The 19,341-nt window shown below is 40.2% G+C and overlaps 1 pseudogene; it reads right to left on the reverse strand.

Moving 5' to 3' along the window:
* Positions 1-16,315: 16,315 nt before the first annotated feature.
* Positions 16,316-17,828, reverse strand: LOC101670845 (annotated as a pseudogene).
* Positions 17,829-19,341: the final 1,513 nt, after the last annotated feature.

Genomic DNA, 19,341 nt, shown 5'->3' on the forward strand with positions numbered 1-19,341 from the left:
TATAATCAGAACCAATAAGACAGGAGAAAGAACAAAAATCTGTGTATCAAATTCATTGGAAGCATGCCTAAAAGCAATGAACATAGAGAATCATTATTATAGTTGTAACGTTGTCATCTCACACTTACAACTAAACCAAAAATTATGAGTTAGCAATTCCCCACATTAAGCACCTAGAGCACCTTTTGAACAAACACCATGTACATCACCATTTAAAGGTTTTAATGTAACAAATGGATTTGGTACCCTAAATTGGATTGGCCATGCGATTTACAAGGAATAAAGTATATCCAATTATTTATCTGTTTTGTTTTAATAACATTCATAGACTCATAGTAGATAAACCTTTCCCACAGAGGTATGTTGACAGAAATGTAAGAAGTTTTCAAGTAATTTCAACAGGTTCAAGTTGCTCCTTTCCAACTTCTAATGGGGCCGTACCAAGCAGGTCTAGTTTGCTCCTCATGCACATGTGACTCTGCGAAGCCCACCGTAAAACTGGTCTATAGTCCATTCAAAGACCAGGCCAGTGATCATTGCTTGGGTGACAGCAACGTCGAGCTGACTTTAAATAGAGCTGGCCTGTGGGTCCTGAAAAATCTACCGGCCATTATTTCCTTCTGCAAACTCCCAAGGAAAATGGATGCAACCTCTTTTAAACATCGGAGATTCACTCAACAGTGTGTGAAAAGTTAGCACATTTGGGGCAGTGTGTTTAACTGTTTCATGTCTCCAAAACCACGCAGATGGCAAAGTAGCTGACAGACAGACATTCATGTCTTTGGTTTTAAGATTAAGCCATTTCCACACAATGTTAACTTTACATTTGTTTATAAGGGGTATGGTTTTTTTTTTTTTGATTGAAATTCTTGCAAATAATAATTGTCATCTAACGTTCATAATGACATCAGGAAACAGGGTTAGTCAGACACTTCCAATTAACATGAACACACTGCAGTTTTGCCAACAGACAAGAGAGAACCACAGGGGATAATCTGGAACCCCAGAGGAGAAGCCAAAGTCAATTCTGAAGGCTCATATCAATTCATATCTTAACAGCTAAAGCTGGACCCCCCAGCTGGAAAGATCCAGCATCCTTGTAACAATCCAGCTGAGCAGCGGCTCTGTGGAGTCCATCCGCATATGTGGATATACTCCCACCCCACAGGCGATCAGGGAAGCCAGACACGGAGGCCACAGCTTGACTTGGGAATGGTTTGCAAATTGCTTGCCTTCTGTAAAAAAGGCTTTTGGGGGAAATATTTTGCCCTTCCACAGCAGTGTGCTTCATCTGTCTCTATCCACTTCAGCTCCCACTCTAGGGCTCTGCGTGTCTCTCCGTCGACCTGTCTGGGTCAAGGGCTCTCAACCCCCACACCCCAGAAAACAGCAGCTGCACAAGTGTGCCCCCAACTGCTTGCTGATCACTGTGAAAGACCTACTCCTCCCACAACAGGGGATATGCATTGCTGTCCACCCGCTGCCCTGTCTGAGCCAGGCAGGACAACATAAGGAAGCGCCGCTTGCTGAGGAGAACAGGGAGAAGGCACAGCAGAAAGTCAGACAGTGTTCAGAGGAAGAATGTGAGGACTGTGTCTCCAGCTGTATTCAAGAACATAGTAAGGGCAGTAACCATTTAGCTTAAACAGAAGCATGATTCTGAGGAGCAGACCAGGGACTAGGGGGTGGTGGATGCTCCAAGGCAGCATGAGACATTGTATACAGTTGGGGGTTATGCTGGAGGGGTGGCTGGCTTGCTGGTGCCAGACTGACTTCTAGCACCCTCACCGTGTGCTGCCCCAAATCCACCAGAGGGTTACAAACACAAAAAGCTGAGAACCCCACTCCACATAACTGTCTGCCACCCCCCAGGACAATGTTTTTCAGGGGGGGAACAGGAGGGGGAGGTGAGGTCATAGGCAAGGGGAAGAGTTGCTTTAAAGTAAATGCACATTCCCAACTCTGGCCGCAATCCAAAAGGGCAGAGTCTCGGGGAGTGAATCCCAAATGATGGATGGTTCTGGAAATCCCAGTCCCAGGTAAGGCAGGCCACCTCTGCTGGCCCGGGCCCTGAAGTCCAGCTCTATACATGTGCTTTGCTGTCCCCTGATGAGGCAGGCTCAGCCACACAGACTCTGGGTCTCTTCTGTCCAGGACAGTGAGGGCCACTGCTGGTTCACATTCCTCTCATCAATGTTCACGGTCTACTCCACTGCCATAAAACATGGTTGCCTACGCAGCCTGGGAGCTGACCCTTCCCCAGCCATTGGCATACTAGCCTAAGTCTGATTTCCAGATCAGCTCTCTAGGGTTTAGCGGGAAGAACTCCACCCTGCCATGATGGTAGTAAACATCCCTGTACCTTGAGAATGTATGATGTGCTAGGTGCCATAGCGGGTGCTTTCAAGACCTGATATCATCCTCACGGCATCACTCTGAAGGAGGAATTTACAATCCCATTTCCCAGATTTGAAAAATGAAGGCTGGTAAAGTTAGCACACAACTAATGAGTGGTAAACTGGCTGTCTCAACACCACCTTTCCCAGCATAAAAAATTGGACTGTGATCCAGACCCTGGAACCCCATTTAGTTCTTGCCATCCTCCTCCTCCTGACTTTGACCCCTTTTCCAGAATCCTCCACTGTCCAGGATCTTCAAGTAGAAAACCCAGAACGTGTTAGGACTGCGTCTGTCTGCGGGCCCCAGCTCCTGAGGCAACACCTGGGATGTCAACCAGGGCCTGGATCAAGCTAGACTTTGTTTCTCTTAAAGCCTGTTTAAAGTGCTCACCCCAGCAGAGAGTCCAGTCTGACATTTAGGTTAAATACCACCCCCCTCTGCCCCAGACCCTAAAATTTTCCCCCTCTCATGGCTGGAGTCTCAGGAAAACTGGTGGGAAACTACATTTTTCTGGGATATTGGAACCTCAGCCAGGCTTTCCTGTTTAATAATAAAGCAGTAATCCTCAAAGTGCAGCACCCAGATACCACCTGCATCAGAGTCAGCTGGAAGCTTGGGAAATGCACATTCCCGGGTGCCCCAAGACGTCCCAAACCAGACTGTCAGGGTGGTTCTTTTCCTACAGGTGCTCTGTATACACCTCCTTAATTCCAACAGCATCCTCACGATAGAAACAGCTTGCCACCATTGTCTTCGAACTCTGAAACAGATCTATATATTTGATTTTTGGACATAGTTCACAATGCTCATAAGACCCTCTTCAGTCACATTAAGAGCAAAGGAGAGAAAAAGGAAACTAACACTACAGAGCTGCTATGAGACACCAGGCACCTTGTGCTCTTACTATAGTTAATCTTCCCAGTGGCTTATTAACACCTGCATTGTGAGTTAAGGACACTGAGACTTTAGAAGGTTAAGTGACTTGTTCGAGGTCATGGAACTAGACCAAGGTCAGTGCAGATGCATACACAAGTCTCTAATCCCAGACCTAAGCTGGTCCCTCTTGCACTCCAGCCTTCCCCCAATTATAACCCATGGTGTATTCAGCACATCACTGGCTGTTTCGGCTTTTTTTTTTTTTTTTTTTTTTTTTTTGTTAAGAAAGAAGGAAAGAAAGCAGAGGAGGAGCACCTGGAGAGGGAGAGAATCCCAAGCAGACTCCACCGCCCAGTGCATAGCCCACCCCAGGGCTCCATCTCACAACCCTGAGATCCTGATCGGAGCTGAAATCAAGAGTCAGACGCTTAACTGACTGTGCCACCCAGTCGACCCTTGACTCATTTTAATACTCAGTTATTTAGTTGGTTGTTTTGCCATAATATAAAAATTACTCATACCTTCCGCACATAAGAAGTTGTCAATCATGATTTGGCTAATAAATGAGTGAACTCCGTGTAGGCTTTCAAATCTATAACTAAATCATATATTTCTAAATGCCATGCAAAAAAACCCTGCAAAAACGTGTTTATTTTAACTCTGAAATTTGGCTGATTTCATCGTTACAAATCAGGGAGGTGGCAAACTATGGAATGTGAGCCAAACCCGGCCCACAGTCGGTTTTCATACAGCCAGCAAGCTAGGAATTGTGTTTTCTTATTATTATTTTTAAAGAATTTTTTTTTAAAAAAAGACAAAGAGAAGAATAGGTGACAGAGGCCAGATACCACATATGGTCTCTAAAATAGTTACTAACTAGCCCTTCACAAAAAAATAAATAAATAGAAAATTTGAGCCCCGTTGTAGATGTTAAGAAATTATTAGGCTAAGATGGAGTATTCTCAGCAGGGATGATACCATGTAAAACTGATTTTTCAGGAAGTGAAAATATATTGTACTCATTTTATGTATCAGTAACAATACACATATAGGACATAAACAGATACACAGTGTACCTGTGGTTTGAAATTTCAGGGGATAGAAGCAATTAGAGAAAAATGTCTAAAGAGGCTCCTTAAGGGGCAATAATGAGAAAGAGGCTGAGAAACTGCTTCTCTTTGTAGCAAACATTCGCAAAAGAGCTGTTTTCGTGTTCTTTCAACCCACTCCAACCCTCAGCCCTCCCATACAGCTGCTCTCAGCCACAGCCATCAGTGAGCTCCATGTCCACATGTCCAGCAGATGTTTTCATCTCATGTTACTAGACCACCTGCAGACTTTTGACATCTCCTCTCTTTCCTGTCATACTCCCTTCTTCTTTTCAACAACTCCACACTTTGCTGACTTTCTTCTTATCTCCCTGGTTCACCATTTTGAGTTCCCTTTTTCAGATTCCTCTTCCTCCATTTGAAAAAATTCCCCAGGGCCATCCAGAATCCTTCCTCTTCTTTCTCTGTGTTCTCTCTATATATTACATAATCTCTCCCTAACTTTGAAAGTCACCAGCATGCAAAGGAGTTCCTCTTCATCTCTCCCCTGAGTTCTGGATCTATGTCCAGCCACCTTCTTGACATCTCTGCATATTTATTTATTTATTTATTTATTTGCAGGGGAGAGGGACGCTGGAGGATAGCTGCATTGCATTTCTATGGTGTTAAGCTGCAGACATTTGAGGATTTTTTTTTTTTTTTGCTATACTTTAACTCTCACTAATACCAGTGATGAAACAGGAAATGAACCTAAGTTTTTCTGATTTCAAGACCTGTTGGGCCTTATATGTCTTCCTGATGTTCCTAGACAGGTCTGTGTAGAAATGCTCAGTATTATAACATGGCCTCTCCCATGAAGGAAGATGTCAAGGTAGACTCACTCTTTGACATCTCCACTTTAGTATCTATAGGACACTACAAATGTCAGGAAATTATTTTCCCCTCTCCCTCCAATGAACCTGGTCCTAACCCAGGTTTATCAGTTATATTCCAGTGAGGAAAACAGAATCAATCTAGGTCTTTCCAAAAGAGAGAATTTAATACCAGGAATTGGCAAGACAGGCTATGGAAAACATAATGGTGAAACCACCTGCAGATTGGCCATGGCAGGAAGTCACCACCACCTGAAGGGCTGGAAGGAAAGGAGAGATGGAGGGGAGTCCAGAAGGAGCACCATCCAGGGATATTTGGGACCATGAAGGCTGACAGAAACTGGGCCATAGAAGAGACACAGCCTACCTGGGGCTAGCTGATGCAGAATGAAAGCAAATACTCCTGGCCTAATTCTTCCTCTTGCTAATTAGTCTTCTGCCACTGCTTTCATTGGCTGAACATACCAAAATCTAGCTGACAATGGGGACTGAGAAATAGGGGGTCTCACAACATAGAACATATACCATGGGTAGGATGCAGAAAGGATATGAAACTAAACAGGAAGTGACCAGTCTCTCCTTTCTTAGTAATGGCACAATCTCCACTGAGTTACTAAAACCAAATTATAGAAGTCATCCTTAAAGCTATATTATTCATTATTATTTATTTATAAGTCTAATATAAATTCCTGATGGTTCTATATCAGGAATAAATCTGTCTACTTTTCTCCATCTCACCCATTCTAGTCCAAATCACCTTCATCTCTCACTGGTCAGTGACAAGACCTCCTCACTGGTCTCCCTGCTACCAATCTTGCCCTGCTTCCAACATGCACATAGTAGCCAATGTGATATTTTTTAAACTTGACACAAAATGATGTCATCTCCTGATCAAAAACTTGAATGGAGCTTCCACTTCTTAAATGGAAATCTAAATGATTCAGACAAAATCTCCCTAAAACTCTGGGCAAAATATTTTTTTTTAAGAAAAGAGAAATTATCAAACAAAAACAACAAAAAAATAATTATTCCTAAAAATAATTTAGGTATGGCATGCAACACACAAAGAAAACCAGACACGCACGAAAACAAATCACTATAACCAAGAACCAGCAAAGACAGAACACACAGATTCTCAAAGATTTCCTGTTATAATTATCAAACGTAGGCTTACTGGTTCAAAGACATAAAAGCCAAGTTTAAAAGTTTTGGACAATAATTAAGAACTATAAAAACTGACAAAGCCTATTTTCAGAGGACCAGATATAAATTAAGAATGAAAAAAATCAATTACCAAAAATTTAAGGGCAGAGTCTACTTTGCTAAAGAGGGAACAGCAACTTGGTTGATAGGGAGAATATATTAAATACAACACAACACATAGAGACAATGAGATAGAAATAACAGACCAGAGAAAAAGAGACAAAAGACAAAATAAGAGGGTCTAATATATTTACTTGGAATCCAAGGAGGAAAAGAGAGAAAGAGTGGAGCAGAGACAATAAAGGAATGATTAAGTATATTCTAGAACTGGGGCGCCTGGGTGGTTCAGTGGGTTAAAGCCTCTGCCTTCAGCTCAGGTCATGATCCCAGGGTCCTGGGCTGGAGTCTGCATCAGGCTCTCTGCTCAGCAGGGAGCCTGCTTCCCTTCCTTTCTCTCTGCCTGCCTCTCTGCCTCCTTGTGATCTCTGTCAAATAAATAAATAAAATCTTTAAAAAAAAAAAAAAGAATATTCTAGAACTGACTGAAAACATCAATTTACAGATTCAAGAAGCTGAAAAAGCCTCAAATAGAATTAATGGAAAAAAAGTTCACATATGGACATTTCATAGCAACACTGCAGAAAAAGAGACCAAAAAAATTACAACAGTAACCAGAGGAAAGGAAAAAATAACAAATGACAGTCAGTGGCAGGTGACTTCTTAACAGCAACAATAGAGAACAGAAGTGGAATGGTGTTCTCATTGTGTTTAGAGAAAATAGCTATCAGACTAAAATTTCATACCCAGAAAAACAAGTTATTTCTCTAAGAAAAAAAGGCAAAATAAAGATATTTTCAGACAAAGCTTACGGACTGTATTGCCAGAAGTCCCAGGTATACCCTCCAGGTATAAATAAGATACTTCAAGCAGAAAGTAAATTATTTTACATGGAATGTTAGGTGTGCAAAAAGGAATGAAGAGCAAAGAAAGAGGTAAATACATGAGGTTAAGATACATAACTAAAATATACAATGTCTTAGCCTACGGTGGGCCCTCCCCTCCATAAAGCAGATTGTGAGACCAAAAATAAATAAATATGTGTGTGTGTATACACACACACACACACACACACATATGTGTGTATATATATGTATATATAAATGCAATTTGTTCAGTAATAACTGCAGGAAAGAGGGATCACTAAGGAGAGCAAAACAAGAAAGGAGTTAAAGCCAATAAAAGTGTTCATTAATGAGCAGTTCACTTCTGTGGACAGCTAGGACTCAGTCTCACCAGGGACTACTGAGAAACTACCCACAATTGTCCACAGGAAAGGCAAGAGACATACTTCTTCAACAGCGTCTGTCCCCCATTGGTCATTAATCTCCTCACATTCCTGGGCTATGGATACATGAGTTCTGGACAGGTTCATGCAGACAGGAGAGAGGGTTGAGAAAATGTAAGAGGTGACATAAGAACTATTCAGTGTTTATTTTAAGTTCTGTAAGTGAACAGAATAGAAGTGTCCTCAGGTCATTGTCTTTTCTGGAGTGAGAGTAAGATGTCATTTGGACTGTGATAAGGTTATGGTTCCTAGAGTAATTTCTAGAGTAACCGCTAAAAGAATGTAAATACTATGTAAACTTACAAATAAAGGAAAGTGGATTTTTTTAAATATTTAGACAAAAAAGAAAGTAGAAAAAAGGGTTACAGAATTTAACAAATAAAAGCCCAAAATAAAATAATATATTTAAACCCAGATACATCTGTTCTCATATCAAATATAAATATGTTAGATTTCTAATTAAAAGATAAATATTATTAATCTGAGAAGCAAAATAAATAAATAGTAAAATTTCAGCATGGAATGTAAAATCAAACTATTAAAATATTCAATATATCACTATCAAATTAAAGTATCTACATGGTCAAGACACCAATCCTTTCCAAATTAGTATATAAATTTAATACAATAAAAATGAAAGTAGCAACCAAATACTTTGGAAAAACTGACAAAATAATTTCAAATTAATCCGGATAATATTTAAGAATACTTTTTAAAAGTAGAATAATGAAGGATGTTAAAATATCAGTAAAACTATAAAAATAGATAGACATAATCAGTAGTATGTAATACTACTTACATAATCAGTAGTGTGTGGATACTACTTGACAGTTTTCTGAATATATTTACCTTTATTTATTCAGTTGATCCACATAATAAACTTTACAAACCAAACAGGCCTTACATTAAGAAACTGATGCTCAGAGAGACTAACTTGTGCAGTTACCCAGCAAAAGATTGAGCTAAATGTCAGTTCCAGCTCAGACTCTCTCCTGGTGTGGTGGTCTGGTTCATACCACCCTTTAGCTATCATGATTAAACAGCTGTACTTTTGAAATCAGGTCACAGTTTATAACAGAGCAGGTCCAATGAAGATTGAGGTGTGCAAAATGTTCTTGATTTATTAAAATATTGCTTTCCTTTGAGCATAGATACAGCAAGATGTTGACATAATGGCAATAAAAGCAGAAATCTCAGGCAGACTTCTCCCTTGAGTTTCTAAAATCTGATATTAATCAGCTACCTAGTTCAAGCTTCAAGAGTTGGGTTTCCCATAGATAACATCACGAAGCTATAATCTTTCCTATTTAGCTTGGAACCCCCAGGGTCTTCTGTATAGCTTTGCTACTATAATTTTTATTTACTTATTTATTTGTTTATAATAGCAACTTATGTTTAGAACTCATTTGAGCTGGTTCAACGCATATACCTTGCACCAACTATATTCTATTTGGTGTACTTGCAGACTTGCCTGACACCTGCATCTTCCCTACAATGATAGGAAGATGAAGAATCAGCAACTATTTAAAGCTGATTCTGTGACTGTCCAATACCTAACACAGTACTACATCAATATATGAATATATGAGTAAATAAACATGTCATGTCTTTAAAATTATGGTGGTGATGATGATGGCGACAGTGGTGATATGATGGTGATGATGATGATGATGTGATTATGGTGATGATGATGACACCTCCCACCACAACCTCAGAATACAGTGAATTATTTTACTATCTTCCTACATAAAGCAAACACAGGAAAATCTACAATATGGATTTTCTTCAGGAAGTTTGTTTGCTATTCTCCAAACTTAAGCCACCATAAAAAAGTTGAGATAGAGACCATATAGCTAGCAGGCATCTCTTGTAGAGGACAGGGTGCTCAATGGGTCCCATAAAGATTATAGTGTTTAACATGGAATTAGTTGTTAGATTTCCAATGAATGGAAAATGAGAATTAAAAAAAAAGAATTATTCACTTGGACATTCACAGTGAGCATCAAGCAGCCTAGTTACATCCAAATATATTCTTCATGTTTGTATCAAAAATATCCCATTTTGAAACAAATGAATTTTTAAAGGATTTTTAGGTGCAGAATATAGATAGTATTTTTCTCATAGTATTACATATAATTCTTGAATACTTATTTTATATCAGAAAGAGTTACTTCTACAGTACATTTTATTATGTAAAATGCTAGATGCAGTTATGTGACTTCAAAGGAATTTCATAAAGTCATAAATTCCTCAGCCTCTGCCTACATATTTCATGCACCCCATGTTTTCTCACCATTACTTGTCCAACTATGTTTCATATTTAAAATAATGACAATGAAAGAAGGGAACCAGGCCTCCTGTACAAAAACAAACCCATATTTCTCTTCTCATAAAAAGAAGTTTAAAAAGGAATTGTCTATCTGCTTGGAAGACCAGGCCATTCTAATGAATTATGAAGCTCTGAAAAATCCCAAACCTCTTTTCAACCTCAAGCTGATCATCTGTGTGATTCATTTGCAGTAAATCTATGCCTGAACATGTTTGGTTTTTACCAAATGATGTCTCATTATCCCCAAGCTGAAACTATGCTGAAAGCCAACCTCTTGCTTTCCTTTAACGACATGCACCGCCAGAAATACAATCATTTCTGAGTACCCTCTCTTACCACTCCTGGGCTAGTGATTACTCTTAGACTCCTCTGCCTTTGAGATTGTGTTCTTACCTTTTATCTGTTTTCTCCTTTCCTCTTCTTCTCCTGGTTGCTGGCCCTCCACCCTTGCACACAAATCAGTCCACAGACTCAGTTCCAGTGCCACCCTTGATGTCTCCTCCTAAAACCAGAGAAATCCAGGGGCTGCAATGGAGTTGGGAGGCCATCTTTTTCAGCCTCTGATTTTAGGTAAAGCCTGAATGTAATCCTTCTCCCACCAAAGGCCAGCCTGTCTGGCCCCCCTCTGCAAGTGTCTCTTGAGTACTATACCTTCGAAGGGCCTGCAACCAAGATGGAAATTCTGCTCCGGCCCCACATGACTTGCAGACCAAGCCCTACTTTCCCATCTCCTTCAAAAACAGTCCACTACTTAGACTAGGTCTTACTTCTCTTCATTCCATTGTCCCCTCATTCCTCATTCTGTTGTGACTACAGCCAGCACAACTGACTGGTCCTCACATTTGATCTGTGCTGCACCCACTTCATCCCCCAGAATCACAGGCTCTTCCTGTATTCATACTCGGCTACAAGGAGAGTGGCCATGTTCTTGTGAGACAGAGGTGAATAAGCTGGTCCTCACAAGGACTCAGGCCCCTTCTCTTTGCCAGGTTATCTCCATGCTTCTCCTGAGAGCATCCTCACCTTCTGCCCTCTTCATCATGTCCCTTTGCTTCTGACGTGCACCATAGCTGGCATTACTGCTTCACCAAGAGTTATCACTGCCTGGGGTACCATCATATCAGCCTTTCATAGGGTATCAGAGAATATGTCTAATAAAAGATAAATTTCACCTGCCTTCAGGCCTTAAATTAGGGTAACCGACCCTTGCCAGAAGGCCACAGGTCTTCAAAGCCCAAGATAAATCTGGCACAGCTTCTTGGTACATCAATTTCACTTTAATAACAGTAACTTCAAACTTGCTAAATATTGAAATAAAGTATGAATTATGTGGAGTACAACAGAGAATGAATATTAATTCTTAAAGATAAAACTTTAAGACTTGTAGGAGATTTTGAAATTTGGGTGGAAAATATCAGTATGATTCCAGATGACTCACACTTCCTCACACCACCCCATTGCCCCTCAGGTGCAGGCATTCACTCTCTTCTCAGTACTGAGAACATTGGAGGGACAAGGCTTTATGACTGATTCCCATTTTTTAAGGTGGTTCCTGTTGATGGGGAAACGTTTTGTATTTTATAGATATGGCCCTTTCCCCTCCAGCCCTGCCACCGACCATCTTCTTGAAACCATTCTAGTTGCTGTGCTTGAAATGACTTGCAGGACTGAAGTGGCTTTAGAATGTTTTCTTCTGGACTGAGATTTGCAGTGGAATTTTTTGGGAGAAGGTTACAAATAAATTGATATCTCAATAAAAATTATGGGTAATTATAATTTTGCTTTTTTTATTCCTCTTATAAAACACAGCTGCAATGAATATTCTTATCATCATATCTGTGTCTGTACCATTAATTATTTCTCTAATGATAACAGGGATGGTGGCTCTTTCTAAAAAGTAAAAGTTGACCTACTATTTCTATATTTCTGTTTATATAAGACCCACAACTAGGTCATGAGTAAGAAGCAATTCTTTTTTTTCTTTTTTCTTTTTTTTAATAAACATATAATATATTTTTATCCCCAGGGGTACAGGTCTGTGAATCGCCAGGTTTACACACATCACAGCACTCACCATAGCACACACCCTCCCCAATGTCCATAACCCCACCCCCTTTCTCCCAACTCCCCTCCCCCCAGCAACCCTCAGTTTGTTTTGTAGATTAAGAGTCACTTATGGTTTATCTCCCTCCCAATCCCATCTTGTTTCATTTATTCTTCTCCTACCCCCTTAATCCCCCATGTTGCATCTCCACTTCCTCATATCAGGGAGATCATATGATAGTTATCTTTCTCCGCTTGACTTACTTCGCTAAGCATGATACCCTCTAATTCCATCCATGTCTTCGCAAATGGCAAGATTTTATTTCTTTTGATGGCTGCATAGTAATCCATTGTGTATATATACCACATCTTCTTTATCCCTTCATCTGTTGATGGACATCTAGGTTCTCTCCATAGTTTGGCTATTGTGGACATTGCTGCTATAAACATTCGGGTGCATGTGTCCCTTCGGATCATTACGTTTGTATCTTTAGGGTAAATACCCATTAGTGCTATTGCTGGGTCATAGGGTAGTTCTATTTTCAACATTTTGAGGAACCTCCATGTTGTTTTCCAGAGTGGTTGTACCAGCTTGCATTCCCACCAACAGTGTAGGAGGGTTCCCCTTTCTCCGAATCCTTGCTAGCATCTATCATTTCCTGACTTGTTAATTTTAGCCATTCTGACTGGTGTGAGGTGATATCTCATTGTGGTTTTGATTTGTATTTCCCTGATGCCGAGTGATATGGAGCACTTTTTCATGTGTCTGTTGGCCATCTGGATGTCTTCTTGTTTTTTTTTTTTTTTTAAATTTTTATTTTTTATAAACATATATTTTTATCCCCAGGGGGATGTCTTCTTTGCAGAAATGTCTGTTCATGTCTTCTGCCCAGCCTCTTCAATAAATGGTGTTGGGAAAATTGGACAGCCACATGCATAAAAATGAAATTGGACCATTTCCTTATACCACACACAAAAATAGACTCAAAATGGATAAAGGACCTCAATGTGAGAAAGGAATCCATCCAAATCCTTGAGGAGAACACAGGCAGCAACCTCTTCGACCTCAGCCGCAGCAACATCTTCCTAGGAACATCGCCAAAGGCAAGAGAAGCAAGGGCAAAAATGAACTATTGGGATTTTATCAAGATCAAAAGCTTTTGCACAGCAAAGGAAACAGTTAACAAAACCAAAAGACAACTGACAGAATGGGAGAAGATATTTGCAAACGACATATCAGATAAAGGGCTAGTGTCCAAAATCTATAAAGAACTTAGCAAACTCAATACCCAAATAACAAATAATCCAATCAAAAAGCAATTCTTATATCCCAGAAAGAAGTGTACTTGCGAATGCCAAGGTTGGATTAAGGTTTGTAAGGTGTGATCTTCAGGTCCCTTGGCCACTTCTGACCATAGACCAAATCACCCAAACATCCCAAATCTAATAAGAAACAAATGTAGGGAGGAGGCATACATAGGGAAACCTAAAACTGGATTCCAAGATCAAGCCACTACCACCATGAACTCACAGAAAGCACTTTAAGTGCTTTATACTAAATCTAGCTCTAATACAAAAATCCAGAAGAATGGTATGGATAAAATGCTACAGCAGAGAGCCATGCACTTGAGGGCCATAAGAGGAGCTGAAACTTAACAGGTGAAATTATACCTTTCTTCCTCAAATTGTGGGCTTTAAAGAATATGGACTAGCAAGAGAAAATGTATATGTAACCCATGCTACAATGATATGCAACCAATACGTGTCTGGTTCTTCTAATGCTCATCCTACAAGCTCTGAGCATCACCTATACCCATAAAAACTGAGAGGGCATGTCACTACACCCCAGCATTCTTTCCATATCCTGGCAGTACCTACTGAATATGTATACTGGTATGGGGAAAGAACTCCAACTGACATCAACTGAGCACCAATATACTGGTGCTTCACACTTGCTGACCATTTCACTCTCATGACCACCATAAAAATTAATCTTATTATCAGCACCTTCCAGATAAAGACACCACAGATAATGGAAAATATGGATTTGTTGAATATATATTAAATTTGACCTTCAGTCCCAAAGGCAACACAGAAATGCAATTGTAGAGGCCGACATATGGGACCTTTCTAAGGTGGTCATAAAGAAATAAAGAGCTGTGAGCACAGTAATGACCCATTGAAATAGAGATCAGCATGGCCAGAGTTCAGAGAAGGGTTGCATTCCATTATGGAAAATGATGAGAAGGCCCAGAGTCCATAGAAACCTCAAAGATGCTCTTTCTATAGTTTCATTTAGGGCCAAATTTTGGCTCTTGAGCTCTCTGATGAAAGGTAACCCAAGTAATTTTTCAAGGTCAATACAAGCAGTGACCTTCAAGTCAAACTCTATTGGCTCTGAATTGCAAAAGACAATAATTACACCACATCTATAGCATCTCTGCAGCAAAATTGAAAAGAATGTTATCCTCTCTGACTCCCCAATCCCTCAGAAAACAGTAGGGACCAGAGGAATGTGGCATTGCTCAGAACAGGTAAATAACCCAATAGTGTGATTTTTATATTCATGTTGATTAAAGATGTCATCTTGCTTCAACAAGCTTTGAGAAGTGCCCAGATGGATCCTTTTTCTCATGACTCATAAATTACACAGTTCGCTGAATCTGTAATTCACAGAAACATATCATGGTGTCGGCCTTGTAAATGCCAATGCCAAAGCACCAGCGCCTTTCATTATACACTGTGATTATGGATTAAATGATTTCATAAATATATTGGGTGTTTCACATTTGGTATGAGGCTGTCTTAGAGTCCCTACAATCTGTCATCGCTGTTAACAAGATATCGACCTCCTGGTAATCCAAGCAAAAAACATCCCCCTTTGAATGTCAGCCAAGAAGAAAACCCTCCAGAACTTCCACAAACTGCTCTCAAATCCCATAAGTAGAATAACCTCAAGAAAAAGGCCAGCAAAAGGGCCTTGGATGTCAAGGGCTGTGTCTGAGCAACATGAAGTATAGGCATTAGTGATGTTTGCAATTCCTTCTCTCCCCAGTGCAACAAGGACCATTTTAAGCAGGTGAAGCCCTTAAAGTAGGTTTCTCCAGAATTTCACTAAAGAATTCCTACCAGCAGAAAAGGATGAACTATGTGTACACAAGTCCTGGAGGTAGGGCTGCTAGATCTTACTATAATTTCAAAATTTCCTAGAAGTCTTGGATGATATCTTTTAAAGTTTATTATATACTTTACATCCTGTTCCATAAGAGTTCCCAACTTAATATGGTATGTAAGTGAAATATTCCAGGAAGTGGAGTCATGTTTATCTTGGATATTGAGTAGGCTGTGGTCTTTATTCACACTAGAGCCCCAAGGATCACAAACCTCCACTTTCAGAGCTTCAGTCTTCAGGAGTTTCCTAAATGAAACTAATTTCATGTAATGCCAAAATGGGGGAATTGCTAAGATTGAACCTACTTTGCAGTTGCAGAAGAGTCTCAATGTCTTCTTTCATAGGTGAATTAAGACGTTCCTTTATATTGTTGCCAGATTTCATTTTCAAATTTTGTGATTTGGTGAGTGCTGTGAAGTGTGTAAACCTGGTGATTCACAGACCTGTACCCCTGGGGATAAAAATATATGTTTATAAAAAATAAAAAATTAAAAAAAAAAAAATTTTGCCTTTGTATTACTGTTTGTAGATCATAGGCCAAAGATCTAGATAACTGGTGTTTTATATACGTCTCTATTTTAGCAATGAAACTACAGCTTGGGTGGAACATCACTAAGCAAACCCAGAAAGCAGATCAGATGCCAACCTTCATGTGTATAACAATGTTTGCAATTGGGATTTTAGAGTCTTTAAAGGTCTTTTTACCAAAGGATCTGTAAGATATATTACAGTTATATATATATATATATCTATAGTGGTGCCTCAAACTTCCTGTTCACATAAACCCTAAGAGAAACTTAAAAAACATTGAACCTAAGCATTTTCTTATCAAGGCCGATGGCATAAGCCCAAGAGGTGAAACAAATCACACAAACATGTTTAAAATCCTTACTAGCATCCCACTTGCTAAGATTCCATTGCTTAAATGAAGTCACATGGTCAAGTCCAACATCAAAGAGGTGGGGAAATGTACTCCCTTTGCTGCAAGGGTGATGAGTGAAGAATTGAGAACATAAATCCAACTGATCATTTTGTTGTTGTTTTTTGGAAGGTTAGACAATTTATTAAGAGCCCCCTTTCCTCTGTCTTTAGGTCACTTTTTCCTCTGTAGACCTTGTGTGTTAACCCCAGGAACATGGCTTGGAGCAGAGGCATGGCTCGATGAGGCCCAGAAGGTGGCTGCAGCTGTCTAGCTCATACCACATGAACACAGCTGGCAGGTTCAGCTCCTTATACAGCATCTTCACCCAGGGCCACCTTCTTGGCCTCCTTCTGCCCATAACTCTCCTGAAGGATCTTGTACTGTTCTAGAGAGGCCTGCTGCAGACACCGAACCAACGAGCCAACTACATTTTTTGTCCTGGATGTCTGTGTCAATTTTAGCTGTCACACTAGGGTCTCCAGAGAGATCATGGTAATAATCCTGATTCTGAAAGAACTCCCCTATCTCCAGCAGGATTCTTTTGGCATTGGCATGCTTTTCTCCCCATCTATGCCTGCCATATCCACAGCAGCAGGCACAGGAACACAGAATGAATAGAATGCAGTCTTGTACTTGACAATACATTTATACCTCTTTTCAGTGATTCTGCCAAGATCCACATTATCCTGGAGGGCTGTGATGAGGTCCAGGGTCCATCTGATCTCAGTCTTATAGGAACTCTGTAGGAAAAGCGCAAATGGTTTCAGATAATAAGGCTGCTCTTGGCAGTAAAAATTTAGCAGGTGGTGGATATATGCTTCCAGAAACAAAACTTCAGTGATGGTATCCAAACCTATGCCAGGTTTGTGATACCTATAGATCATGGTATGCCCCGTCCAGTGAAAGATGAATCCATGATGTCATCTGACACCAGGAAGAAAGCCTGGAGCATTTCCACACACCAGCCCGCAGTCAGGTCCTGCTGGAGACTATCAGCACCCTGCTTCCCTGGCTCCACCAGCTCCTGAAAATCTATCAGCACTGTCAAACCCCACTGGTACTTGCCTTGGATAGCACTGTATCCCAAGACCTTCGTAAGCCAGGCAATTCCATCTCCTGTCTCCAGGTGGGTCATGCCATCCTCAGTCAGCACTTTGACCATCTGAGAGAAGTGCTGGATGAAATCCTGCTTTACTTGGGCATAAGGATCCAATTTCTGGTCCCCATCCATTATTTTTTTTTAATTTATTTTTTATTTATTTTAAACATAACAGTATTCATTATTTTTTCACCACACCCAGTGCTCCATGCAATCCGTGCCCTCTGTAATACCCACCACCTGGTACCCCAACCTCCCACCCCCCCACCACTTCAAACCCCTCAGATTGTTGTTCAGAGTCCATAGTCTCTCATGGTTCACCTCCCCTTCCAATTTCCCCCAATTCCTTTCTCCTCTCTAACTCCCCATGTCCTCCATGCTATTTGTTATGCTCCACAAATAAGTGAAACCATATGATAATTGACTCTCTCTGCTTGACTGATTTCACTCAGCATAATCTCTTCCAGTCCCATCCATGTTGCTACAAAAGTTGGGTATTCGTCCTTTCTGATGGAGGCATAATACTCCATAGGGTATATGGACCATATCTTCCTTATCCATTCGTCCATTGAAGGGCATCTTCATTTTTGCCCTTGCTTCCCTTGCTTTGGCTATGTTCCTAGGAAGATGTTGCTGCGGCTGAGGTCGAAGAGGTTGCTGCCTGTGTTCTCCTCAAGGATGTGGATGGATTCCTTTCTCACATTGAGGTCCTTGATCCATTTTGAGTCTATTTTCGTGTGTGGTGTAAGGAAATGGTCCAGTTTCATTTTTCTGCATGTGGCTGTCCAATTTTCCCAACACCATTTATTGAAGAGGCTGTCTTTTTTCCATTGGATATTCTTTCCTGCTTTGTCGAAGATTAGTTGACCATAGAGTTGAGGGTCTATTTCTGGGCTCTCTATTCTGTTTCATTGATCTATGTGTCTGTTTTTGTGCCAGTACCATGATGTCTTGATGATGAAGCTGTGTAATAGAGCTAGAAGTCTGGAATTGTGATGCCACCAACCTTGGCCTTCTTTTTCAATATCCCTTTGGCTATTCGAGGTCTTTTCTGGTTCCATATAAATTTTAGAATTATTTGTTCCATTTCTTTGAAAAAGATGGATGGTACTTTGATAGGAATTTCATTAAATGTGTAGATTGCTTTAGGTAGCATAGACATTTTCACAATATTTATTTTTCCAATCCAGGAGCATGGAACATTTTTCCATTTCTTTGTGTCTTCCTCAATTTCTTTCCTGAGTACTTTATAGTTTTCTGAGTATAGATTCTGTTCCTCTTTGGTTAGGTTTATTCCTAGGTATCTTATGGTTTTGGGTGCAATTGTAAATGAGATTGACTCCTTAATTTCTCTTTCTTCTGTCTCATTGTTGGTGTAGAGAAATTCAATTGATTTCTGTGCATTGATTTTATATCCTGACACTTTACTGAATTCCTGTACAAGTTCTAGCAGTTTTGGAGTGGAGTCTTTTGGATTTTCCACATATAGTATCATATCATCTGCGAAGAGTGATAATTTGACTTCTTCTTTGCCAATTTGTATGCCTTTAATTTCCTTTTGTGTCTGATTGCTGAGGCTAGGACCTCTAGTACTATGTTGAATAGCAGTGGTGATAATGGACATCCCTGCCGTGTTCCTGACCTTAGCGGAAAAGCTTTCAGTTTTTCTCCATTGAGAATGATATTTGCGGTGGGTTTTTCATAGATGGCTTTGATGATATTGAGATATGTGCCCTCTATCCCTACACTTTGAAGAGTTTTGATCAGGAAGGGATGCTGTACTTTGTCAAATGCTTTTTCAGCTTCTATTGAGAGTATCATATGGTTCTTGTTCTTTCTTTTATTGATGTGTTGTATCACATTGACTGATTTGCGGATGTTGAACCAACCTTGCAGCCCTGGAATAAATCCCACTTGGTCGTGGTGAATAATCCTTTAAATGTACTGTTGAATCCTATTGGCTAGTATTTTGGTGATAATTTTCGCATCTGTGTTCATCAAGGATTTTGGTCTATAGCTCTCTTTTTGGAT

This window comes from Mustela putorius, unplaced genomic scaffold, assembly GCF_011764305.1.
Source record: "Mustela putorius furo isolate JIRA1106 unplaced genomic scaffold, ASM1176430v1.1 tig00003834_pilon_pilon_pilon, whole genome shotgun sequence".
Lineage (NCBI taxonomy): Eukaryota > Metazoa > Chordata > Mammalia > Carnivora > Mustelidae > Mustela > Mustela putorius.